Raw genomic sequence first — 27,167 nt, 5'->3', positions numbered from 1 at the left:
ACCAGGACTTGATAGTTCCTGTTGTCAGCTAAGAGCCTTCTGCATTCCCTGTCGTAGGCAGCGGTGGTTTGAACAACCACAGCTCCCCCTTTGTCAGCTGGCTTAATGACTAGATCTCTGTTTTGTCCGAGTTCCCTAATAGCTTCATTTTCCAGTTTGCTGATGTTTTGGAATACCCTTTGTTTAGTGTCCAAATTCTTTAGTTCTTGCATGATCGCCTTTTCAAAAGCCAATACTTCTACCGGGAGTTGGCTGTCCAGTGGTGTAAAGTTAGACTTAGGTCTCAACCCTGTATCTGAGGTCTCTGGGGGTGGTTCCTTATCCTTAAAGAAAGCCCTCAATTTGATAGTTCTTATAAAGTCCTGCATTTCTTTGTGCAACAAAAAAATGTCTGGTTTGTTAGTTGGGACATACCCTAAGCCTTTGTTCAAAACTTTGTGTTGTACCTCAGTAAGGGGCCAAGGAGTTATGTTGATAACTAGGTCCCCCTCTTGCTCGTTGATGCTTGGTTCGCTGTCATACTCCTGGTTAGGACCCTGGGGTCTGTTCCATCCGCGGGTTGCCAGTTCACATTGTTGCCCTTCCTGTTCCTCCCTCTGTTCGATCCCTGGCCCCAGGATAAAAAAGGCTGAGCATTTTGGGCTACGTTGGTTTGTTCCGGGACCCATTGTGGATACATCGGCCCCATTGGTGGGGGGACAAATTGGTATGGTGGGAACTGGTAAGGGTTCTGGTAGGGGTTGAACTGTGGTCCCTGAGAACCTCTCCACCCTCGCTGGCGAGGGAATTGGGATCTCTGTTGTCGGTAACCCCCCCTCTGTTTTCTTTGTTGGAAACCACCTGAGTTTGTACTGGTAGTACTCCCATCAGAGCTCGCATTATCTGAGTCGCTCCCCTTATCTTTCATCACATAGTCTGCTTTTGTGTAGGGATATGCCCATTCAGGGGTAAAGCGATCTTTATCTTTTTTCATTTTGTTAAATTTACTTTGCTTCAGAGTGGCCTCAAAATCCATCATTTGTTGGTTGAGTTCATCTAATCCTTTCTTCAGATCAGCTGGTGAAATGAAAGCCTTCAATTTCACCTCCAGTCTGGTGGATTTTGAGGCCACTCTGAAGCAAAGTAAATTTAACAAAATGATGAAAGATAAGGGGAGCGACTCAGATAATGCGAGCTCTGATGGGAGTACTGATGGGGCCGATGTATCCACAATGGGTCCCGGAACAAACCAACGTAGCCCAAAATGCTCAGCCTTTTTTATCCTGGGGCCAGGGATCGAACAGAGGGAGGAACAGGAAGGGCAACAATGTGAACTGGCAACCCGCGGATGGAACAGACCCCAGGGTCCGAACCAGGAGTATGACAGCGAACCAAGCATCAACGAGCAAGAGGGGGACCTAGTTATCAACATAACTCCTTGGCCCCTTACTGAGGTACAACACAAAGTTTTGAAAAAAGGCTTAGGGTATGTCCCAACTAACAAACCAGACATTTTTTTGTTGCACAAAGAAATGCAGGACTTTATAAGAACTATCAAATTGAGGGCTTTCTTTAAGGATAAGGAACCACCCCCAGAGACCTCAGATACAGGGTTGAGACCTAAGTCTAACTTTACACCACTGGACAGCCAACTCCCGGTAGAAGTATTGGCTTTTGAAAAGGCGATCATGCAAGAACTAAAGAATTTGGACACTAAACAAAGGGTATTCCAAAACATCAGCAAACTGGAAAATGAAGCTATTAGGGAACTCGGACAAAACAGAGATCTAGTCATTAAGCCAGCTGACAAAGGGGGAGCTGTGGTTGTTCAAATCACCGCTGCCTACGACAGGGAATGCAGAAGGCTCTTAGCTGACAACAGGAACTATCAAGTCCTGGTTGTAGATCCTACTGAGTCCCTTAGAGTGAAGATACAAGGAATGATTGAAGAGGCCCTTGCACATGATTGGCTATCTAAAAAAGAATCGGAGTTTCTGGTTCAAAAGAACCCTCGCGCGCCATACTTCTACACCATACCCAAAGTGCACAAAAACCTTGAGAACCCGCCAGGACGCCCTATTGTGTCCGGCATCTCATCCATTCTGGAACCACTATCCAAGTTTGCCGACGCATTCTTGAGACCCCTTGTACAGGCCACAGATACATACCTAAAGGACACTAAGGCGGTGCTCCAATTATTGCAGAATCACCCATTTGACCCTGAGTCACAAATGCTGCTGAGCCTGGATGTGGAGAGTCTCTATACGAGCCTCCCGCATGATGAGACACTTTTGATCATTGAAGAAGTACTCCACTCCACCAATTGGAAATACCAAACCCCTAGAGGTGTTGTTATGGAGTGCATCTCTCTAGCTCTCACCAAGAACTTTTTTGAATACGAGGGAACTCTGTATTGGCAAAGCCATGGGACCAGCATGGGGAGCACCTTTGCTCCGAGCCTGGCAGGACTCTATGTCCATCATTTGGGGTCCTCTAAAATCCTCCATCCCAGTAATCCCTACAGAACAAGGATGAACATGTGGTGACGCTATATTGACGACGTCCTGGTGATTTGGGAGGGGGACGAGAATTCCATCACAGAGTTTATGCAATGGCTGAACAATCAGAACACTTTCCTCAAGTTCACCCACCAGATGTCAAATAGGTCTATGGTTTTCTTGGACCTTAACATCTACCATGAGGCAGGGTTTCTTAAGACAGAGACTCATTTCAAACCGACGGCCAAAAACTGCCTCCTCAGGTTCGACAGCTTCCATCCGCGTCACCTGAGGGAGAACCTTCCATATGGACAGTTCCTCCGCCTGCGTCGGAACTGCAGCGACCTGGCGAAATATAAAAGTCAAGCAAAAGACCTTTGTACTAAGTTGAGAGAAAGGAAGTATCCCAACCCTGTTATCCAAAAGGCTATGAAAAGAGCTAGGAATAACAATCGTGAGGCTCTCCTTGAAGACAAACCCACTAATGATAACCAGATGAACAGGACGGTCTGTGTCACCACCTACAGCCCGGTTACCAACCAATTGACTAAACTGGTGAATAGACATTGGCGCACACTCACATGTGGCACACTATCCCTTGAGAAACCAATGTTCGCCCACAGACGTGGCAGGAATCTGAAAGATATTCTAGTCCATACTAGACCACAGCCACATAAAGTGGAGCAAACAAGACTACAAGGGATAAAGGGCCACCATCCTTGTGGCAATTGCAACTGTTGTCATCTTACAAAAAAGAGTCAGAACCTCTCCTTTGCCAATGGGACGAGCTGGGAACAACGGACGTTCACAAACTGTAATAGCAAAAATGTGGTCTATTTGATCACATGTCCCTGCGGCAAGGAGTATGTGGGAATGACCACGAGGCAAGTCAAAGTCAGGATTAATGAGCATAAGAGCAACATTAGATGTAAGAAGGCGACCACAAAAATGTCAGCTCATTTCCTGGAACTTCAACACTGTGTCAATGAATTACAATGGACAGTGATCGAACAACTTCCCTCAGACACAGGTCTGTTGGAGAAGGAGCAGCGCTGGGTGTTCCGTCTGGGCACCGACAACACAGGGCTTAACGATTCCATTCCCTGGAGCCAATTACGCTAACTTTTGAATACTGTGTGACTGGTATGATGAGTGATGAAAGAACATCCAACATTGCATCTTATTGCTATCTACCAGAGTATTCATGGTTCTAATGGTGTGACGATCGCTTATGTTCATTGATGACATATTTTGAGGCCTATTGTACCCTTGCGTTATGAACACCTCCCCTCATTGATTGTAAAATGTATGGTTCACTTGACTACCTCAATTGGGCCACCACAATATGCCACACTCCCCAAAAATCCCTCTTGGATTTAATTCGCCTCTATTTTGTCCTTCCATATGGAACGTTGCAATATATGATCAGCGATTGAGTGAGATATGCAATATAAACACTAAGGTCTGTATCACCACGATCAGCAGCACTCGGTTTTCTAGTATCACTCGTTTGCGCATGCGCTGGCCGTTCGGGATTGACGCATGCGCACCTCTCTAATCACTAAACTAAGTCTGCGCATGCGCGTCCCGTGATACACTGCCGCCGAGCCAGCGCGACCATGCCGAGCGCAGCTCCGAGAATCACAGGCATTACCGGAAATGAAACGGGTATTTTTACCTTATATGGGCTCCTTTCCGCTATTAATTATCCAATTTACTCCAACTAATTAACTACACCATTGAGTATAAAAAGCGAGCCTTTGCCTTAACAGCTCACTTCACCGGAGCAGCGTTGAGGGGAAGGCAGGCGATCGTTCTTTGCAGTCACCGTGAGTAGGGCGAGTTTAGACTGAGGATGCCTCTCACATATCAGTAACCTGGTTTTATTTAATCTCTACTTCATCTCCCATAATACAGCTATTTACTATCTTTTAGGTTGTTAACTGGGCAACGAGGAGTGATACCCCCAATACTACGCATAGGCTCATGAGGCCTTTCCGAGTTTTGAACTTAAGTAAGCCTGCACCATCGCTAACCATTCTTTTTATTTTCCCATTTATATCAGGGAGATTGCATGTATGTATGCGTGTGTGTCTAGGGCTGTGTGTCCCCCGTATAGTGTCTTTTTCTCACAGGGTACCAGAACCACAGTTGAGTTCTGTAGACTCACCTTTATCAAAAAAGAAATACTTTTTCCTCATGTTCCCGGACATCCGACTAGCATGTTTACTATGTTCCTGGACATCCGACTAGTATATTTATTATGTTTTTCTTTTACAGATTTTTTTCAAACGCCAATTGGGCGCAACGAGCATACCTTCTCTTAAAACATTGATAGGTATATTACACATTGTATTTTTTATTAAATAGTTTTTTTTTTAACACTTTCACATTTCATGTGAGTAAGATGAGGATAATAGTGCATATCCTCGTCCTGAAGAAGGAGCCTTGTGCTCCGAAACATGTTGACACTGTTGTTGGTTGATATACCCTAGTACGTATTCTTTCAACCAGTCTTTGCACTTTTTACCAATACCAGCCAAGGACGGAATAACATTTTTTTCCTTAGTGCCAGGTATTTTTTATTCACTTTTTTCACCTCACCTCACTCACATCACTCAATACACACCCTCACATAGCTCACTATCAAGTGCTCCTACGTAGTCGTTTGTCGTAGCACGCCGCATCCCGTAGAGGGGTGCGAAGGCCCCAATGATGAAGCATGACACCAAGGGGCCTGTTGGTGTGTGAGGGGCATTTAAACAACACTGTGTGCTCCCCATTCTATTAGGGACCACTGCCACCCTCCTAGTGGATTCCATTTTGTTTATTCATGATGCCTAGGGAGACTGGATCCACTTCTCTCTCTCTCTCCCCCCTTTTGTTATAGTTCGTTGTTAAATAACCAAGCACTAGCACTTTAGAAAGAAAGTTTCCATTACCTTGTGAAGGAGGGAGTCAGTTGCGAAGCTGCTCTGACGTCACTCCGTGCCGCGCTGGGATTGGTAGACGCAGCGGGTGTGTAGCGGAGCTGGAAGTTGTAAAGGAGGGGTTAGTGCCGAAGCGTGAGAACCTGTCTCGCGAAAAGGCCGCGCACCCATTGGTCGAGATTATTTGAATTTGTGCATTACATTGGTCGCACGGAAAATAAGAGACGTATTTGGATTGGAAGTGATTTTGTAAACAAAGTCACTCGCAGAAATCGTATGTGGCATTCGTATAGACCACATACTAGACCTGATCCCAGACATTTAGGGTTTGAGAACGATCAGTGGAAAGGACATTACACCAGTATTATGTACGGAAATAAGAGAAAATTGTCCCTGGTGAACAAAGTAAAGAATTATTTCAAAAAGGATAAACCGATTAGAACCAGAGAAGGTGTTGTCATTCCGCCACCGAATACTCCCGCATCTTTTATGATGTTTGATAAAGGGTACCACTCGTGTGTATGGTTGGAAAATTGGGCGGAATACACGAAAGATGACGGAGTATTGGCTTTTCCGTTAGAAGGAACATTTAATGGCAGGATTCTATTTAATTTGAGAACCCGAATGAATGATTTACATCCCAGACCTAGATTAACGGAGTACGAAGCCCTAGAGGAATGGGAGATCGAGGCTTTTGAAAGAGATAAGCCCTGAATGGATAAAGGGTTAACTAAATTTTATCCGAAAATGATGCAGGAAACCCGAGACAAAAAGATGAAACAGTGGAGACAGAATATGATTGTAGAAGGACTGTTTCCAATGATGCCAGCGGGTGGTCCACCTACAGGGGAGAAGAGGACAGAAAAATGCAAACATTGGGTGCCCATTGGGGAGTCGGATGATGAATTGTTAGATGATATGTTTATAAGAAGTCCGCCTCCTTATAATGAAGGACACCGACCTTTTAGTGAAGGGGATAATTGTCGAAGATCTCCTCCCCAGGATGAGGCCAGATCTGCAAGTGTAGGAGGGGGTTGTCAAATACCTCCCTATACCGAAAATTTAGGACCCATAGATACGAGAGATATTTACCCGAGAATTCCCGCTAGAGGAGAGGCAAGATACTCACGCGAACGAGACTTTTGCTCTAGACCTCCCTACGAAGGTGAGGCAAGACCATTCAGTTCAGGAATGCCGTTCTTACAACCTCAGTGTGAGGAAGGACCAAGATCCCTAAGTACAGGACGTTTGTTCCCAAGACCAAATTATGGTGAAGGACCAAGTGAGACGCATCCCACTGCCCCGAGTTATGCTCCCACTTTAACCCCGCAGGTATTACATGAAAAATCCTTAGACGCATTATTGGAGGAAAAGGAGCGAGAGGCTCTAGCAAAGCAGAGAGCTGAGATAATTCAGAAAATCTCCCAGTTAAATACAAGCCCTGAAGCATTGACCATTCCGGTAACAATTGGACCAGTGGTTCCGTTGTATGGGGACCGACAAGGAAGTCCAAAAACTCCAGTTATTACCCCAGTCATAGCACAGCCAAGACCAGAACCCTTAATCGTAGATGACCAGACAAGTTAGTGCGAGTCTGAGGTCTCGCTACTGGATCTGCCCATTAGGGACACAGGGAAAAGGATGCAGAAAAGACATAATCCTTTTAATACGAGGGTGATTCAAATGGAATCGACTTCGGGTACTAAAAGTGTCACACTAGTGACTCCTGAAGAAATCGAGAGGTGGAGTAGAGAATTAGAAAAACAAACTCCTCAGTCAAAACCTTTGGATCTCTATAAACTGAGAGTAGAAATAGAAGAACTAATGGCAGGAAATGTAGGATAAGACCGATTAAATACCTACTCTGAGGAAGAGCTGCTGTTTATTTGCAAAAGTCTTACCCGAAATGCCAGAGTACTCCATGAAAAACTGACAGACACTGCAGCTAGCATGGGGATAGATATTTCAAAATCAAAACCATTGCAGAAGCCGTACAGAGCCGATTTCTCAGATAAAGATTTGGAAAACCTGAATGTGTCAGGGAAGAAGGCACAGGTCAAAGAATTATTGACAGTATTGTAGAAATGGGGAGATGTAGAAAAATGGAAAGCGAGATGGGCCAAAAAGAAAGATGAGGCCAGATCCAAACAAGCGACTCCAGAGTTCGTTCTAAAAGAAGCTGACAAACCAGAGCAGTTATACCCTATGCGTGAAGTGCCAGGTGGAAAATATGTACATGTTCCATGGTCCAGACAGGATATTGTGTCCTTTACAAATGATTTTCCAAAATTACGAGAAAAACCTGTGGACTGGTACAGGCAGGTGGAAAGGTTTGTAAAGGTGCAAAAATGCCTGTGGAAAGACTTGGATGGGTTCTTTGACATTGTGGTTCCTGTGGATTTATGGACCAAAAAGGTAAAATTGCCATAGCTTGGCCTAGTGAGGAATACCCGAGGGACCCTAACACAGGCGCACCCTCTAATGAAGTGATGAAAAAATATGATCAGGTAATTCAACATCTGAAGCAAAAGGTGCCTGCAAAGGAAACTGATTGGACCAAGATAGATAGAACCACGCAGGATAGGGATGAGACCGTTCACTCCTTTTATGAAAGACTGTTACAGGTGTTCAAAACATACAGTGGTATAGATAATATCGAGATGAAGGACATGACCCACTTCATTTACAGGTTTGTAAACGGTTTAAGACCCAAAATTTGTCAGTGGATAAAAGATAATAAAATTTGTTGGCAATCTAAGAAAATGGATGAGGTCCTACGGTACGCCAAGTACTGTGAGGATGAGATGGCAGAAAAGCGTAAGGCTTTGAAGGAGAAGGTCATGTGGGCACAAGTAAAATTAGCTGAGCAACAGGAAAAACAATTAAATAAAATGAATAAAAACACCCAAAATCAAGGCTCTGGGGGTGGAGGGAAGCCCAAAGTAAAAATGAGCAGAGAGGAAGCTAAAAAGAAATTTCCCTGCCACCAGTGTGGAGAAATTGAGCACTGGAGAGACGAGTGTCCATATTTACAGCATGATAATACCCAAACCCCTGATTTAATTCCACAGACGCAGAATGAAAAACCAAGAAAGACCCAGCAACAGGTAAAAGCAAGTCAATTGCCCCGAGCGCCAAGACCAAATTATAAGGGAAAATCACCGCAAGGTGACGACATAGAGATCTGGGGAGGCAATGAGAATAGAAATGCAGCAACTTCGCAGTTTTTGTTGAATGACACTTTTCTCTGTGACGATCAGTACTGACGGGGCCTGAGAGGGGAGGACAAGGAGTGTGTACTTGGCGCCTCCTTGCCGGTAGACCAGTCAGGGCCATACATTGAAGGAAAGGTTGATGGAAATGATGTCACCTTTCTGTTGGACACTGGCGCTACCCATTCTACTGTGAGAACAGCGGACGTTCCAAACCTACCCCTCTCGGGAGAAGCAATCCAAGTAGTGGGTGTATCTAATCAACTGATTAGTACCCCCCGTTACCGAGCCCATGGAGATCACAATAGGGAACTTTAAGGAAATGCATAGATTTGTCGTTTGTGATACCAGTCCTTTAAACTTGCTGGGACGTGATTTGTTGTGCAAAATGAACTGCACTATCTTTTGCACACCAAAAGGTGTCGAAATTCAAACCCCAGACAAAGATGGCATATATAAATTAATGTTAATCAGACCTGACTCAGAAATGAAACGAATGACTATACAAGATTTACCCGAAGAACTCCAAAAGACAGTGAAACCAGAAGTATGGGACTTTACTGGAAAGGATGTAGGATTAATGGCCAATGTAGACCCAATACAAATAGCCATGAAAGAAAATGCAGTTTACCCCAATACCAAGCCATACAAAATGAGTGCTGAAGTGAGAGCAGGAGTTGCCATTGAAATACAAAAATTGCTAGATGCCAACATCATACAAGAAGTGATGAGTAGTCCGTGTAACTCACCCATAATTGGAATCAAGAAACCTAGTGGCAAATACAGAGTAGTGCAGGACCTGAGAAAGGTAAACAAGATTGTGGTTCCTTGCTGTCCTATTGTCCCGAACCCAGCAGTGATCCTGTATCAGATTCCCTGGGATGCTGAGTGGTTCACTGTGATAGACCTATGTCACGCATTCTTTTCGATCCCATTGCATCCAGACAGCAAATTTCTTTTCTCATTTGCTTTCAACAGTCATGTGTATGTCTGGAATCGTGTCCCCCAGGGGTACACAGAAAGCCCCTTTATCTTTAATCAGATCCTGAAAAAATGTCTTGAATCTTTAGTCTTACCTGGAAAGTCTGTACTGGTGCAATATATCGACGACCTATTGGTGGCGTCCAAAAGTCATAGGGATTGTGTGATTGACACCATTGCTTTACTGAACCACTTAGGTGAAAAGGGACATAAAGTGGCCCCTGAAAAATTGCAGTTTTGTTCAAAGTCCGTGAAATATCTGGGGCACCAGATAGAAAAAGGCATCAGAAAAGTCACCTCAGAGAGAGTCAGAATAATTCAAAATATGCAGTTACCCCGTACTCAGAAAGAAGTCAAAATGTTCCTTGGAGTTGTAGGTTACTGCAGGCAATGGATTGTGGGATTCGCAGTCCTGGCAAAGCCTTTAATAAATATGACAAAGAAAGGAGCAAAGGACCCAGTGGAATGGGATGATGGAAGCTTAACAGCATTTACTAAATTGCGAGATTGCCTGTGTACAGCCCCTGCTTTAGGGATGCCTGACTATTCCAAGGAGTTTGCACTGTTCTGTGACACACGAGACAACTGTGCATTGTCAGTCTTAACTCAGGAGCATGGGTTGACTAGACGTCCAGTGGCATATTTCTCTGCCACTTTGGATCCAGTGGCTGCTGGATTACCTGGGTGTCTGAAAGCAGTAGCTGCAACTTGCACGAGTTTAGAACAGAGTGAATCCATTGTTATGGGACATCCTGTAACTGTGTATGTTCCACATGCAGTTGTAATTTTGCTGACCCGAACCAAGACTCAGTATCTCACCCCTAGTCGGCTGACTAAATACGAGAGGATTCTCGTGGGTGCTGCAAATGTAGTCATCACTCGGTGTAATATCTTGAATCCAGCCACCCTACTCCCTGACTCAATGATAGTAGAAGCCGAGGGAGAGAACGAGCATGACTGCATTGACCTGACAGAATTCAGTACTAAACCCCGCCCAGATATTAAAGAAACACCTTTGCCTGTGGAAGACTTGGAGTTATTTGTGGATGGCTCATGTATGAGCCACGAACTTGTAGGCCTAAGTGCTGCTTATGCTGTAGTCACTTTAAACAGCATTAAAGAAGCATCCTGTTTATTTGGAATGAAGTCTGCACAAGTAGCCGAATTGGTTGCATTAATAAGAGCCTGTAAAATTGGGAAAAACAAAAGAATAACAGTGTATACTGACAGTCAGTACTGTTATGGGGTTGTGCATGACTTTGGTCAGTTATGGCTACAAAGAGAATTTCTGACTTCATCAGGTACTCCCATTCGAAATGGAAGGGTTGTACAAGATTTACTGGAGGCAATCCAATTACCAAAAGAATTGGCAGTGGTCAAATGTGCTGCTCATAAAAAGGGCCTTGACCACGTAACTTTGGGAAATAATTTTGCTGATGAAGTGGCCAAACATTGCGTCAGAAATCGCATGTCTGTAAATGTTAAACTGGGGGGACTTGGAAACAGCTGCCAACTTATGGTGTTTGAAGAAGTGCCTACCTGGGAAGAGGTGAGAGATTGGCAGCATGCTGTGCCATCGAAAGAGAGAGAAAAGTGGAGGAAACTTGGTTGTCGTCCGAGAAGTGAGGATGGTGTAATTGTGGGCCCAAATGGTATGCCTGTGTTGCCTAGACATCTGCTTGCTTCAATGGCAAGACTGATACATGGAGATTCACACACTGGTAGGGATGCCATGGTTCTGGTGTTTCAACAAACCTGGTATAAACCGAAGTTCAGGAAAGTAGCAGAGTCACTCTGCCAGAGGTGCTTAACATGTCAGCAGTTCAACGCTGGCAAAAGAACAGTAGTTGAACTGGGAACAATTGGGAAATCAGGAGGTCCCTTTGTGAGAATACAGATTGACTTCATCACCATGCCTCGTTGTGAGGGAAAAAGATATGTTCTTGTCATTGTCTGCCTGTTTTCAAAATGGGTGGAAGCTTACCCTGCCAAACAATGTGACGCCATAACAGTAGCCAAATTGTTACTACGAGAATTGATACCTAGGTTCGGGGTTCCAGTCACTATTGAATCAGATAGAGGCAAACATTTTCAGAATGAGGTAATCGATCAGCTCTGTAAAGCATTCAAGATCACCCAAAAACTGCACTGTGCATATCGTCCAGAGGCTTCTGGAATGGTAGAGCAAATAAATGGCACTATAAAATCGAGATTAGCAAAGATGGGGGGTCTGCAGACGTTGGTCCTGAAGTAGCTGATGACGAACAGCCGAGCACCAGCCAAGAGGATTGGATACCCATAATCGATCTAACTGAAGACCCAATCAGCACAAGAGAGCGAACCTATGAAGATAGAGAGTGGAATAGAGAGGAGGAGATAGGCACAGGCGAAGACCCTCAGATTATTGAGATTTGCGTCAAATCTGAGGACGAAGAGGAAGGACAGACAGGGACAGAGCAAGTGATCGACACACCTCCACTAACTCCTGAAATTGAAAAGGGACAGATTAGAACTAGCGTAAAAGTTCGAGCAGAAGAAAATCAAGGGATCGAAGAGCTTGAACAGGATCAGATAGAATTAGAAGAACGTGTTCAGGACACAGAAACAGAGACACTCGAAGGCCAAACCCAAAATTCACCTGAACCAGGCCAGCTTAGTAACCAGGCAGAAGAAATAGATACAAGACCTGGGACTAGTCAGACAGGAAGGGAAGAGACAGAAACAGAAGTGCCACAAACAAATGAAAATAAAAGAACATTTGAAGAAGGCCCAATCACAGTGCCAGCCAAAAGACTCAAGAAAAAGAAAAATATCGAACCAAGATATATTAAGAGACTAAGACTGAGAATAAAAACAGTAGAAGAGAAACTTGCAGAAAGAAGGAAAAGTCCCCGAATTACAGAGCAACCTGGAGAAAGCTCCAAAAGAAGGAGTGATCGAATAAAAAGACTGAACAAAAAATATCAGGATCCTGAATGGACCTACTTGGTTTTGGAAAATTGCTGATTTGTCTGCAGAAGAAGACGAACCAACCTGAAGTTGTGCAGAGTAAGCTACCTGTGCAAAGTTACAAAGAGGGGTTGAAAACTTCTTCTGATCAAAATGTCTGATTCAAGAGTGAATGGAAGGCCTAGACGCAGTTGTTGCAAAACATGCTGCAAAGTATGCATCTGTAGTGTAGCTATAGTGTTAATAGTTTGGATAGGACTAACCGTTTTCATTCCTTATATGGTAAGCAAAAATACTAATATTGACCCTACACAGACTACTGATACTGAAGAACTGACAACACGAAGTGTAGAAAGACGTGAAAAAGCACTCAAACAAACAAAACGAGACTTAGAAGCGTCAGATGAGGAAGGACTACATTACCACGGAGTTAAGAACCAGACTCATTTAAATGTTTTCGCAAACCTGTTAGTGCATTATGTAGAAACTATGGAAATAGAAGACTGCTATGTCTGCATGAAGCTACCTACTTCTGTAGCTGAAGGCGTGACTTATCATCACCTACCCTTGACTTATGGAATTTCCTGTAGTATTTTAGCAAGCTTATTTTACAAAAGAGGACCGTTACAGTACTATTACTCTAATAATGACGTGATATTTTCTGAACTTCCTATACGTGGAAATCTAAATCCTGTACATACTAAAAGTGACGTTACACGTTATATGGGAGAATACTTTCTGACTATAGGAACCATAGACTTAAATGAAGCACACAGAGATAACTTGGCCTGTTCATTACATGAACAAGAGAAATTTTTCCTAAATATGGCAGAGAAAAGAAGGGAGAGTTTCCAAAGAAAGGCAAATGATAAAAAGCAGAAAACTCCAAAATGGGCTGAGAACATGGAAAGCACCTCAAATAGTGGGGCTGGTCCTGCTTTGTCGCTGGATTTCGAAAAGAAATGGAAACTCTGTCTTCACCGCGAGAAGACTAGTTATTATAATAACATTTTCATTGGTTCCAGTCAATGTGAGCACAATTATAAGGTAATTGGAGGTTGGGGTTTCAAAAATGGGTCAGAACCTGTGTTTCCTGAAATTTATTATATATGTGGAAACAAGGCTTATTTCAAATTGCCGGATCACTGGTATGGAAGCTGCTATTTTGGCATTGTTTTCCCGAAAATATACCATGTGAATGAAATTGCTGGAAGTAATGAAAACACTAATGGCTTAGTGCGTAGCAAAAGAGAAAGCGTAGGTGAAATAATGGGTAGTATTTTTAGTGCACTGATACCTTGAGTGGGAGTGGTTCTGAACACACACAGAATTTGCAAATTATCCACAATAGTGGATGCGCTGTCTACTGATATATAATGTAAACAGCAAGGACCCCCTGTTAGGAATTAATAATTCCCGGGACAGGGAAAACAAATATGTGTGAATAACAAAGGAGGAACAACTAGTGGGGGAAAAGGACCTTAAAGACAAAACATTCTAACAAATTTGTTTAGGTAAAAAACTCTATTTAGTTTAATAGATGTTGATTAAAAGAAAAATATACATAATTCACATAAAATACACATAAAATACAAAAACTCATAACATAGCAATAACCAAAAATTCACAACCAAATATGTGCCATACAGAAATTATTATACAAGGACACAAATTAATTTAAAAAGAGTTGTTTCCAGTGGGTGGCAAACACTATTTTCTCGACGCGCGTTTCGGCGTTTATGGGAACGCCTTCTTCAGGAGCCACAATATTATTTTGGTGCTGGAAAGGATCGTTACTTCATATTCTCTTTCCAATATATCAATTAAAGATGGAAGGCATAGACCTTATTGTTTCTAATTTAAATTTTTGAAAGAAGCACTAACGTGTTCTTTACGATTTCTGACATTTCAGGATAACCATCGGATAGTGTTATTAATTTCTTTATCGTGCTTCTCGACAGTTCTTCAAAGTAGAGCTCATTAAAAGAAAAAGATTTGTCCTCTCAATGTAGCCACGCCAGGTAGCGTTAGGTCGCTCGGTACCTCGTCTTGCCCAATAGATTTCAGCGATTTTATCATCAAGCAAGGAAGAGTCGATAGAAAGCAAGCCCGGGCGCTGCAGGGGATGTCTGCTGGCGTCTCCCGACCGTTACAAATGATCTCCTATGGGAACACGTTAGTGATTCTTTCAAAAATTTAAACCTATCCTACTTTGGGACCAATCGAAATTGGGGATTCTGACGCTTTGCAACATTGGGGGGTGGTACACTGACTCAAAAACAGTATAACTAGCCTAGGTTCAGCTAGAGAAATTGTCCGACTTGTTTGAATAGCTGACCCAACGCACTCAATAGGTGACTGAATTTACAGAGCGCTGCGGAGCACTCTGTCCGAATTTGACCATAGACTCAAAGGTTTTACTAAACCTTAAGTGCTGGCGGAGTACTTTGCTGGAGAATTCGCTAACCCAATCGGGGTCCTGACTAATAGCTGCAGAGAGGGTGGAGCGCAGGCGTTGCTTCCAAACTGCGGGTGCTGGTCGTGTCCTGGTGGTCCTGTCCTGATCCTAATCTGGTTTTCCTGTCCTATCCTGGGGTGTCCATTCTGCACCTGCTGTCCCCTTGATGACTGTCCTTCCGTGGGGTATTTCCTGTCCTTGACTGATCCGTAGCCAGGGTTGGTTTTCATAGCATTCTAGGTAAATATATATTGCCGAGAAATCTATACTGCACCTTTCTATTTTTCTGTCTTTGCTTCAATAAAGACATACCTTTGCATACGTAAATTTTCCATGCTTTTTGCAATCTACTATATGAAAAGTCATTGCATTAATTTCATAGTATGTTCCTATGTTACCCTACCTTTTAGAGCACATTCTTTCCACACTGTCTATGAATTATGATCGTGGTTTATAAGTTTCTCCTGCAATCTGATCTTGAAGTAACGTTGTTAGAATTATAGTATGTTCCACTTTTCACCCTTCCTATAGCTGTTTAGGATTCCTAATTTTCCACTCATTTTCATGAAGTACGTCCCAATAGTATAATTCTAGTACATGCATAAGTTTGCTCATTTATAGATGTCCATTCTTGAGTTTCATTTTTAATTTCTACTTAGCGTGTTCCCTGTCTCACTATTTTACAACCTTAAATGATTGCCCTTATACTTTTCTTGTATGGTTATGTGCTTTTTGTTATCTTGATTATCGATTGCCTTTTAACTGTAAGCCTAAGGCTCTCAGAAACTTAGATAAAACTAAGATAAAATGTTAAAACTTTCCAGTTGTCCGTGGTCATTTTAGAAATATAAAAGTTATATGAAGTTGGGTTTTGTATTTTGCCTACCTTTCTTTCACAGCTAGCTCCCTGATCTATCGTGGTCATAGGTACCCGTAACAGTGGATGGTAAGTCGGGTACACTAAAATACAATAGGAAGGAATCAGGGTTGCTGGTAGTAGGATTGTGAGGTCACCTGATTAATGTATATGGTGAATTGAAATTTATGGGCCCGAAAACTATATGGTGAAATTATTGGTCGGATGACCCACGATCTCTATCACAGCCTATAGTATACAACCTAGAATCCAAAGTATTGGGTTCCAAGACCTAGCTCATGTCGCGGTACCTGACCAAAATGGTCAGTGATACCTGCCAAGAAAGAAAATTTTCTTTCTAGTGTCCCCTCACTCACCAGGGTTGCCCCACGGTGACATGCTTCATCATTGGGGCCCTCCCAATTCTCTACGAAAAAGGGCGTGCTGCGACTCACGAACTACGCAGGAGCACTTCAAAGTGAGAGACTATGTGTAGTGCAAAGTGGTAGAGTGGGTGTGGGTATATTAAAAATACCGTGTTTAGTGGACCTCAATAAATTTATTTTGCTCCTAGACAGGTATATTAAAAATGGGGTGAGTATCCCTGCTAAATAACCTATTTAGCGGACTGGTTCAGTGAGAAGGTCAACATGTTTCATGCTACCCCTAGCATTTCGTCAGGACCATGCAGAGACCAGCTCTGCATTTGCCACTCCTAAGTCCTTAGTAAGCCACTCCTAAGTCCTTAGTAAGACAGTGATATAGTGAAAGTAAAGCAAAATACTTAATACATAAAGCATGCGTTCATAGTAGAATACATACGATTTTTTTATTTCGAATGTTGCAGCTGTGCTCAATGGCACCTCATGGTCACTCTAAGGGGTTCGTTTTCACACGAACTGCTGTCACTCTTGTAACTCTTGGAGTCGTATCCTGCAGCCCTGCTGCGGTCGCTCAAACTGCTGCCACTCTTGTAACTCTTGGAGTCGTATCCTGCAGCCCTGCTGCGGTCGCTCGAACTGCTGTCACTCTTGTAACTCTTAGAGTCGTATCCTGCAGTCCTGGTGCGGTCGCTCGAACTGCTGTCACTCTTGTAACTCTTGGAGTCGTATCCTGCAGTCCTGCTTTGGTGTCTCGAACTGCTGCCACTCTTGTAACTCTTGGAGTCGTATCCTGCAGCCCTGCTGTGGTCGCTCGAACTGCGGCCCCTCTTGTAACTCTTGGAGTCGTATCCTGCAGTCCTGCTTTGGTGGCTCGAACTGCTGCCACTCTTGTAACTCTTGGAGTCGTATCCTGCAGCCCTGCTGTGGTCGCTCGAACTGCTGCCCCTCTTGTAACTCTTGAAGTCGTATCCTGCAGTCCTGCTTTGGTGGCTCGAACTGCTGCCACTCTTGTAACTCTTGGAGTCATATCCTGCAGCCCTGCTGCGGTCGCTCGAACTGCTGCCACTCTTGTAACTCTTGGAGTCGTATTCTGCAGTCCTGCTGCGGTCGCTCGAACTGCTGCCACTCTTGTAACTCTTGGAGTCGTAACCTTGCAGCCCTGCTGCGGTCGGTCGAACTGCTCCCACTCTTGTAACTCTTGGAGTCGTATCCTGCAGCCCTGCTGCGGTTGGTCAACTGCTGCCACTCTTGTAACTCTTGGAGTCGTATCCTGCAGTCCTGGTGCGGTCGCTCAAACTGCTGCCACTCTTGTATCTCTTGGAGTCCTATCCTGCAGCCCTGGTGCTGTCGCTCGAACTGCTGCCACTCTTGTACCTCTTGGAGTCGTATCCTGCAGTCCTGGTGCGGTCGCTCAAACTGCTGCCACTCTTGTAACTCTTGGAGTCGTATCCTGCAGTCCTGGTGCGGTCGCTCAAACTGCTGCCACTCTTGTAACTCTTGGAGTCGTATCCTGCAGCCCTGCTGCGGTCGGTCCAACTGCTGCCACTCTTGTAACTCTTGGAGTCGTATCCTGCAGTCCTGGTGCGGTCGCTCGAACTGCTGTCACTCTTGTAACTCTTGGAGTCGTATACTGCAGTCCTGGTGTGACACAGACACCGCGCAGGGGCAGCCCTGCTGTTAGTTTATCCATTGCTCCCACAGGGCACTGCTTACCAGACACGTAGCATACCGTTCAGTTATTACACACGTCCACTGCCAAACTATTGCTCTTCATTACAAGCTTGCATGAACATGCAATGTTGTACATGCGTGCTCGTTGCACACAAACTCACGAGCTTGTAATATTCTGAAATGTTTTTTATCATACAAACACACAAACATAAACACAAACACGCACGGTGATAGCGCCCATTTATATCTGTTTATTACACACAGCCAGACGCATCTAGCAATCCTGTTTATTTATTACAAACACACTCACACCCACGGTAATACTGTCCATTCATGTCTGTTTATTATGCAACCAGACACACCCACAAATCCTGTTTACTTAATACAAACATGCTCACCCCCTCGGTATTAGTGTCTATTGATGTCTGTTTATTACACACCTAGACAAACCTACCAATCTTGTTTACTTATTACAAACATGCTCACCCCCTCGGTATTAGGGTATATTGATATCTGTTTATTACACACCCAGACACACCTAGCAATCCTTCTTATTAATTACAAACGTGCGCACGCACCTGTAAGTTTCCATTTATGTCTGTTTATTACACACCCAGACAAACCTAACCTAACAATCCTGTTTATTTATTACAAACGCGCGAACACAGCTGTAAGCCTCCATTTATGTCTGTTTATTACACACCCAGACACACCTAGCAATCCTGCTTATTTATTACAAACAGGCGAACGCACCTGTAAGTCCCCAATTATGTCTGTTTATTACACGCCCAGACACATCTAACAATCCTTCTTATTAATTACAAACGCGTGCGCACACCTACTATCCCAGAATACCGCCCATCTAGGTTCACCTATGACACCCACAAGCAGGATTCTAGAACCTTGCTCGTTTATTACAAACACAAGCACAAGCTCGCAGCATTGTTCATGTTACACACGCTCACGCCCTAGCTCTCATTCTTTACACACCCCTGAGACACCACAGAACATGCACTGTGCTTTACACAGGAGTGTTCAAGGATAGCACATGTGTTAATACTGTGGTGGCAGGGCCAGCTGGCCCTCTGTTACACACAGCTCTTATTTTCTGCTGGTGTGATGGGTGATGCTGCACACAGCTGTTATTTTCTGCGGGTGTGATGGATGATGCTGCACACAGCTGTTATTTTCTGCTGGTGTGATGGGTGATGCTGCACACAGCTGTTATTGTCTGCGGGTGTGATGGACACAGCTGTTATTTTCTGCAGGTGTGATGGGTGATGTTGGCACACAGCTGTTATTTTCTGCGGGTGTGATGGATGATGCTGCACACAGCTGTTATTTTTTGCTGGTGTGATGGGTGATGCTGCACACAGCTGTTATTTTCTGCAGGTATGATGGGTGATGCTGCACACAGCTGTTATTTTCTGCTGGTGTGATGGGTGATGCTGCACACAGCTGTTATTTTCTGCTGGTGTGATGGGTGATGTTGGCACACAGCTGTTATTTTTTGCAGGTGTGATGGGTGATGTTGTCACACAGCTGTTATTTTCTGCAGGTGTGATGGGTAATGCTGCACACAGCTGTTATTTTCTGCCGGTGTGATGGGTGATGTTGGCACACAGCTGTTATTTTCTGCTGGTGTGATGGGTGATGTTGCACTCTTCTGTTTTCTGCGGGTGTGATGGGCGATGCTGCACACAGTTGTTATTTTCTGCGGGTGTGATCGGTGATGCTGCACACAGCTGTTATTTTCTGCAGGTGTGATGGGTGATGTTGGCACACAGCTGTTATTTTCTGCTGGTGTGATGGGTGATGTTGCACTCTTCTGTTTTCTGCGGGTGTGATCGGTGATGCTGCACACAGCTGTTATTTTCTGCGGGTGTGATGGGTGATGTTGGCACACAGCTGTTATTTTCTGCAGGTGTGATGGGTGATGTTGCACACCGATGTTATTTTCTGCGGGTGTGATGGGTGATGTTGGCACACAGCTGTTATTTTCTCCAGGTATGATGGGTGATGTTGCACACAGGTGTTATTTTCTGCGGGTGTGATGGGTGATGTTGGCACCCAGCTGTTATTTTCTGCGGGTGTGATGGGTGATGTTGTGCACCGCTGTTATTTTCTGCGGGTGTGATGGGCGATGCTGCACACAGCTGGTATTTTCTACGGGTGTGATGGGTGATGGTGGCACACAGCTGTTATTTTCTGCAGGTGTGATGGGCGATGTTCACACAGTTGTTATTTTCTGCAGGTGTGATGGGTGACGTTGCACACAGCTGTTATTTTCTGCAGGAATGATGGGTGATGTTGCACTCTTCTGTTTTCTGCAAGTTTGATGGGTGTTGCTGCACACAGCTGTTATTTTCTGCAGATGTAATGGGTGATGTTGGCACACAGCTGTTATTTTCTGCAGGTGTGATGGGCGATGTTGCACACAGGTGTTATTTTCTGCAGGTTTGATGGGTGATGTTGACACACAGCTGGTATTTTCTGCAGGTGTGATGGGCGATGTTGCACTCTTCTGTTTTCTGCAGGTGTGATGGGTGATGCTGCACACAGCTGTTATTTTCTGCAGGTGTGATGGGCGATGTTGCACTCTTCTGTTTTCTGCAGGTGTGATGGGTGATGCTGCACACAGCAGGTATTTTCTGTGGGTGTGATGGGTGATGTGGGCACACAGCTGTTATTTTCTGCAGGTTTGATGGGTGATGTTGGCACACAGCTGTTATTTTCTGCAGGTGTGATGGGTGATGCTGTACACAGCTGTTATTTTCTGCTGGTGTGATGGGCGATGCTGCACACAGCTGTTATTTTCAGCAGGTGTGATTGGTGATGTTGGCACACAGCTGTTATTTTCTGCAGGTGTGATGGGTGATGTTGAACACAGCTGTTATTTTCTGCAGGTGTGATGGGCGATGCTGCACACAGCTGTTATTTTCTGCGGGTGTGATAGGCGATGTTGCACTCTTCTGTTTTCTGCAGGTGTGATGGGTGATGTTGCACTCTTCTGTTTTCTGTGGGTGTGATGGGTGATGCTGCACACAGCTGTTATTTTCTGCTGGTGTGATGGGTGATGCTGCACACAGCTGTTATTTTCTGCTGGTGTGATGGGTGATGCTGCACACAGCTGTTATTTTCTGCGATTGTGATGGGTGATGTTGCACTCAGCTGTTATTTTCTGCAGGTGTGATGGGTGATGTTGTACAAAGGTGTTATTTTGTACAGGTGTGATGAGAATGTCGCACACATGTGTTTTCTTTGGGCGTGATGGGTGATATTGCACACAGCTGTTATTTTCTGCAGGGGCGATGGGTAATGTTACACACCGGTGTTATTTTCTACAGGCGTGATGGCGATGTTGCACACATCTGTTTTCTGTGGGTGTGATGGGTGATGTTGCACACAGCTGTTATTTTCTGAAGGTGTGGTGGGTGATGTTACACACAGGTTTTATTTTCTGCAGCTGTGATGGCGATGTTGCACACATTTGTTTTCTGTGGGTGTGATGGGTGATGTTGCACACAGCTGTTACTTTTTGTAGGTGTGATGGGTGATGTTGAACACACCTGTTTTCTGTGGGCATGATGGGTGATATTGCACACAGCTGTTGTTTTCTGTGGGCATGATGGGTGATGCTGCACACAGCTGTTGTTTTCTGCAGGTATGATGGGTGATATTGCACACAGCTGTTGTTTTCTGTGGGTGTGATGGGTGATGTTGCACACAGCTGTTACTTTTTGTAGGTGTGATGGGTGATGTTGAACACACCTGTTTTCTGTGGGCATGATGGGTGATGTTGCACAAAGCTGTTATTTTCTTCAGGTGTGATGGTGATGTTGCACAAAGCTGTTATTCTCTGCAGGTGTGATGGGAAATTTGCACAAAGCTGTTATTTTTCCACAGTTGTGATGGGTGATGCCCCAAACACATATTTAATGATTACTATCAGACCTGCGCACACCAAGTAAAGGTGCATTCGTGGCTCTGTCTGTCTTAAAATTAAGCAAATGATGGAAATGTTTAGATGGAACTGTATCCCAGAGCTATCTGACATTGTAATCCACAACTCTTAGAAACTGCAAATCTCCAACAAGCATTGGCAAAGCCAACAGGCCTGTTTTAAACTTTTAAAGCATGCTGATCAGCATCTGCGCTGCTGTATAACATGGCAAAAAAACACATATGTGAGAACTATTGGCTTAGCCATTGCTTAGGAAAACAAACATTGGTAAAGCCAATAGGTTTTGTCTATGTAAGTTCTTTTGGCTTTGTCGATGTTTTTTAGATATGTTGAACAGCAGCGTTGGCTGCTGTCCGGCATAGCTTCACGTAAAGAAAGAAATGGATGTACTTTTTAGCCATGCTGCACAACAGTGACCGCAACCTTGGAACAGGGTAACCACGTAGGAGTACTGTCGTCGGATCAACATCCTGTGATTTTGGGGGAATCACTTAATCTCCCCGTGCCTAAAAACAAAAAAAATGAATGTGCCCTTGTGTAATGTAACTGATGCTCATGTTAAGCATTTAAAGTGCCTCATTACCTTTGGGTCGAGTTCCCGCTATGAAAAACAGCAAAGGAAAACATGAATGGAGATTAAATGGACACGGGGAGGGGGATGGGCAAAACGAGGAATGGCAAGGGAGGTGGCTAAAAAGGGGGTGGGTGAAGCAACGGAAAGCAGGAGGAGGAGGGTTAAAAGCAGTGGGGAGTTGGTTAAAACCAACAACAGTGAGTGGGTGGGTGGTGGTGGTTTAAAACAAGAAGAGAGCGGCTTAAAAACAACTAATGTATGCCAAAAATGTTTTAAAAAAGAGTACCTGCAGGAGCTTGTGGCCAGTGGAAGTACACTGGCCACAGGAAGGAATACTTGGTCCAAGCTCTATGGCAGGAATAGTAAAAAAGCAAATGAGAGTGACGTGGGAGCCAACCAATGGTAAATAAAGGTAAGTAATGGACGGGCTCAAAGACCCTTTTAAGATTTTTTTTATTGACAAGAGATTTTGCAAGAACAGCACAAGCGCTATAAAGGAAAATCCTAAAAAGCACTATCACCCAGCCAGGGCTGGCCACTTCATAGCGCTTTTGTTTCTCGTGGGAGCGGGCAAGGGTAGGGGCAAGCAACAATGGAGGAGGGGGTCAGGGCTAGCAACAACAGTGGGAAGGGGCAGGTGTACAGGACAATCAATGAGAGGGGAAGAGGGCAGGGGATGGGGCTAGCAATGACTGGGGTCGGTGTGGGGAAAATGGGAAGCAACATCAGGGGGAAGGAGAGGGGAACCTGTTCAAGCAATAACATGCGGGGAAAAGGCAAGCAACAACAATGGGCCAACAATGAGGGGGATGGACTCGACAAGAAATGACAGGGGGTGAGGTGGTAACAGGTCAAACGACAACACGGGATGGGACAGGGCAAGCAATGAAAACGGGGCAACTACACAGGAGCAACAACACAAATGCACTCTTGTTGAATGCTACAACTAAAAGTAAAAAAAAGGCCTCAGAAAGTGCACAACCTGTGGAAGGACAGTGGCCACCCACAGGATTCAAGATAGCCTGGCTGATTAGGATTATGAATCCGAAACCGGTCCCAGGATGCTTGTTTCCGGTCCATGGAAGACATGGCTTGGCAGTTCGGGCTGGACTGTTCCCACGAGACACAGGGTCAGACTGATTTGCATATAGCCATGTCTGAATTGGGGTGGCAGAGTGAACTAAAGAATGGTGATGGATTAAACCCAGATCAGTTGACTGGGGTGAGTGTTTGATTTGTTCAAACGCTCCGTCCATCATCCCCTTTTGTATCGCTTTGTTCGCCCTAAGTGTGGCAGGGTATGCTCAGACGTGAGTCCCTTGTTCACTTGGCCACTGGATTCAAGATAGCCTGGCTGATGAGGATTATGAATCCGAAACCGGTCCCAGGATGCTTGTTTCCGGTCCAGGGATTGAGGCGAGACAGACGCTGTGAGGCTTCCCAGCGGTCGCTTGGCATTTTTCCATTCCCGCGTGTTAGAGATTCAATCCACAATTTGGGACTTGACCTGTCAATACTATAAAGCTAATCAGAAGGACACTGTCCAACGAAAATCCTCAATAAAAACCATAGGAGCTCACCATGGCCCTTTATCCCAAGACGGCACAGACAGCTGTCTTCTATTGATGCTCTCCCAGTTACCTTCTTTTCCTGATGAAGACCCCAGCACGAGGTGTCAAATTACCCTTTAAACTCTACAGGGGTCGAAACGTAGAACTACGCCATTTCCACACACCATAGGACCTTACTAATTGAATTGATTTGAACCTATGTGTGATGATTTTTGGGAACATTTTTCTCATTACTGTTTTGTAAAGGCGTTTTCTTAATTTTATATGATGATATAAATATGTCACAGCACCTTTACCCTGTCCCTCACTCCCCGTACACTTCCCGTCCAACCCTCACGAGAGCACCCTAAAATGTAATGACTTGACAATTACATTGACAAATCTGTTTATATATGTTGACGAATTTATCGTACAAAGACCAACTAAATACTCTGCATGAATAAATATGTAAAGAGTTTTACCGAACTCATTGATTAAATACTATGGGGATTATGTGCTATAATTAATTTTCGCATGTAAATACATTCTAAATCAATTAATACTCAGATCCATTCTCTGTTGTACTGTTGTATGGACCCAGGTCCCCGAGTACTTTAGGGCCAGCCCCTTTATTACTCCCACTCCGGTCCAGGGAAGACATGGCTTGGCAGTTCGGGCTGGACTGTTCCCACGAGGCACAGGGTCAGACTGATTTGCATATAGCCATGTCTGAACTGGGGTGGCTGAGTGAACTAAAGAATGGTGATGGATTAAACCCAGATCAGTTGACTGAGGTGAGTGTTTGATTTGTTCAAACGCTCCGTCCATCATCCCCTTTTGTATGACCCACAGGATGCAGCATGTGGTACATGCTCCATTGAAGAGACCAACAAACGTGAAGCGGAAGTTAAACCGGCATGGACTGACCAATAAGAAGCCAGGAAACAAGAGTAACAATGAAGTTAACCAATGGTAAGTAATGGGCAGGGTCTAAGTCTCTTGTGTGCAAACAAAATGTGTTATATTCAACAGTGCGTGTGCTGTCTGAGGTGAGACCTTAAAAGAACTTTACTCAAATTCTCATTCAAGCACCAGCCTTTGTCCTTTCTAGAATCTCAAAATACAAGAATTTTACAATTTTTTCTGAGAGAAATTACCTGTGCAAAATTGGTTTCTAGCACCAGCTCAGAAGCCTCCCCAGCCGGTCTTTGAGCAAACTCCCCTGCGTCTCGCTACTGGACTTTTCTCCCTTCTCTTCTCCATACCCTATACCCCCTCCTCTCTACTCTTCTCCTCTTTCCAGCTATTGACCTTTGCCCTCACCCGTCCTTGCTCATAGTTTCCACCCTGTCTATCCACTGGAATTTCTTCTGTGAACTTTCCCTCATCAGTTGAGACCTAGTTATCTGACTGATGCCCGATGGAGCTACCTGTTAAGCTAGACGGGCTGTGGATTCCCTCCTCGGACATCACCTACCCAGTCGGTCTTTGGGCAGACTTCCTTTCATCTCTCCTGCCATCTTTCCCACATCCTTCCCCTTCACACTTCCCCCTTCCCCCTCCTCTATGTTTATCTCACCTTTCTTTCCTCTCCCAATTTGTTGCTTAATTTTTGACGCAATGTGTATTTGTTTTCATTCTCTGTAACAGTGTGTAGCATAATGTAAAGTGCTCTGATACCTACGGGTCTAACCAGCACTATTTATAACTCATAAGAACGTTCCTCTGAACTTCTGATGGACCTCTGACGACACCCCTGGGCAGTTACCAAAACAGTTTGTACTCACCTCGATGCACGAGCAACTTTGGCCGATGCCTGGTGGAGCTGTCTTATGCAGCTAAAGAGGAGTTTGGCCGTGGTTTCACCCCTTCAGCTGTCACCTACCCAGCCGGACATCTGACATTATTTTCCTCATTTTTCCCGTTGTGTATTCCCCCCTACTCCCCCCCGTGACTCTTTGATTTAAGTGATGTAACTATGTAACCTGTAACTCGTTGTAACTCATGTAAAGAGCTCTAATAACTCCGGGTCTAGCCAGTGCTATATAAAACTTTTAAAATAAATAAATAAGTCTTATGAGGCTGTATATCAGAAACAAAAATATCATTTGACTTTAACAATACATAGGACACTATACTTATGTCGGACCTTATTTAGGTCATGATTGTCTGGTCCCATGTCGCCTTGGTGATTCACATTTTGGACAACGCATGCGGGTTTAAACTTGTGAAATAAACATTTGAGCATGTAAGTTGAATTTGCGTGTGCAACTAGAAGTGTGAATTAATCCTACGCCGGAAGTGAGCTCTAGAAACATTCATAAGCATCACCCTTTCAGCAAGAAGCTTTGCCCACCTCCTGGCTCATTGACACTGAATATTGTTTACAAAGGTATCACCTGATTGGGTGTAGATTTTCAGTTGTTAATGTTGCTGGATGGATATTTAGTAAATGGTATTTAGGCCACAATATTTATGTCAGGCAATATTCTAACAATCTCCTGGTACCACATCTTAATATGTGTTCAAGGATGTTGTTTAGAATCACCTCCAGTTTTGCGGCTCCCATGTACACCGAAGCTTCACTGCCATCGATGAAGCCTGCTTTTGAGAGGGCAGCAATGGCTGCTGTTAGCCAAGCTTAAAGTAAAGCCTGCTTAGGCTGTTCAGATTGGAGGTATGACATTACAACGCATGCTTTTACCACGCATGCCTTTACAACGCGGTTTGTACAACGCAAACCTTTACAACGCATAGCGCTTTGGGGTGCTGGATAGTGAATAGTTTAATTTACTATTCCAACTCCAGTCCCCGTGGACACTAGGGAAGGTGTTAGATAGTAAATTAAACGTATTCCTTATCCTAGAGCGCCCCCCAGCGCAATGCGTTGTAATGGTTTGCGTTGTAAAAGTTGCGTCGTAAAGGCACTGCGTGGTGAAAGTTGCGTTGTAAAGGATGTTTCCCGTTCAGATTTACTCATGCCTAAATGACAATGTTCAAGAAGCATTTGGTTCATTTCCGGCTAGAGCACCGGGACACCTGTGTTTGAGGTAGCTGTTTGCGCTTTATAAATGTCGGTATTATTATTATTTCCGGTTTTAGAAAATAGTTGGCCCAAATAAGAATACACTACCCTAGAGAGTCAGGTGAACATTCACATCT

The sequence above is a fragment of the Lissotriton helveticus genome, chromosome 4_1, assembly GCF_964261635.1.
Source record: "Lissotriton helveticus chromosome 4_1, aLisHel1.1, whole genome shotgun sequence".
Taxonomy (NCBI): Eukaryota; Metazoa; Chordata; class Amphibia; order Caudata; family Salamandridae; genus Lissotriton; species Lissotriton helveticus.
This window is presented reverse-complemented; position numbering follows the sequence as displayed.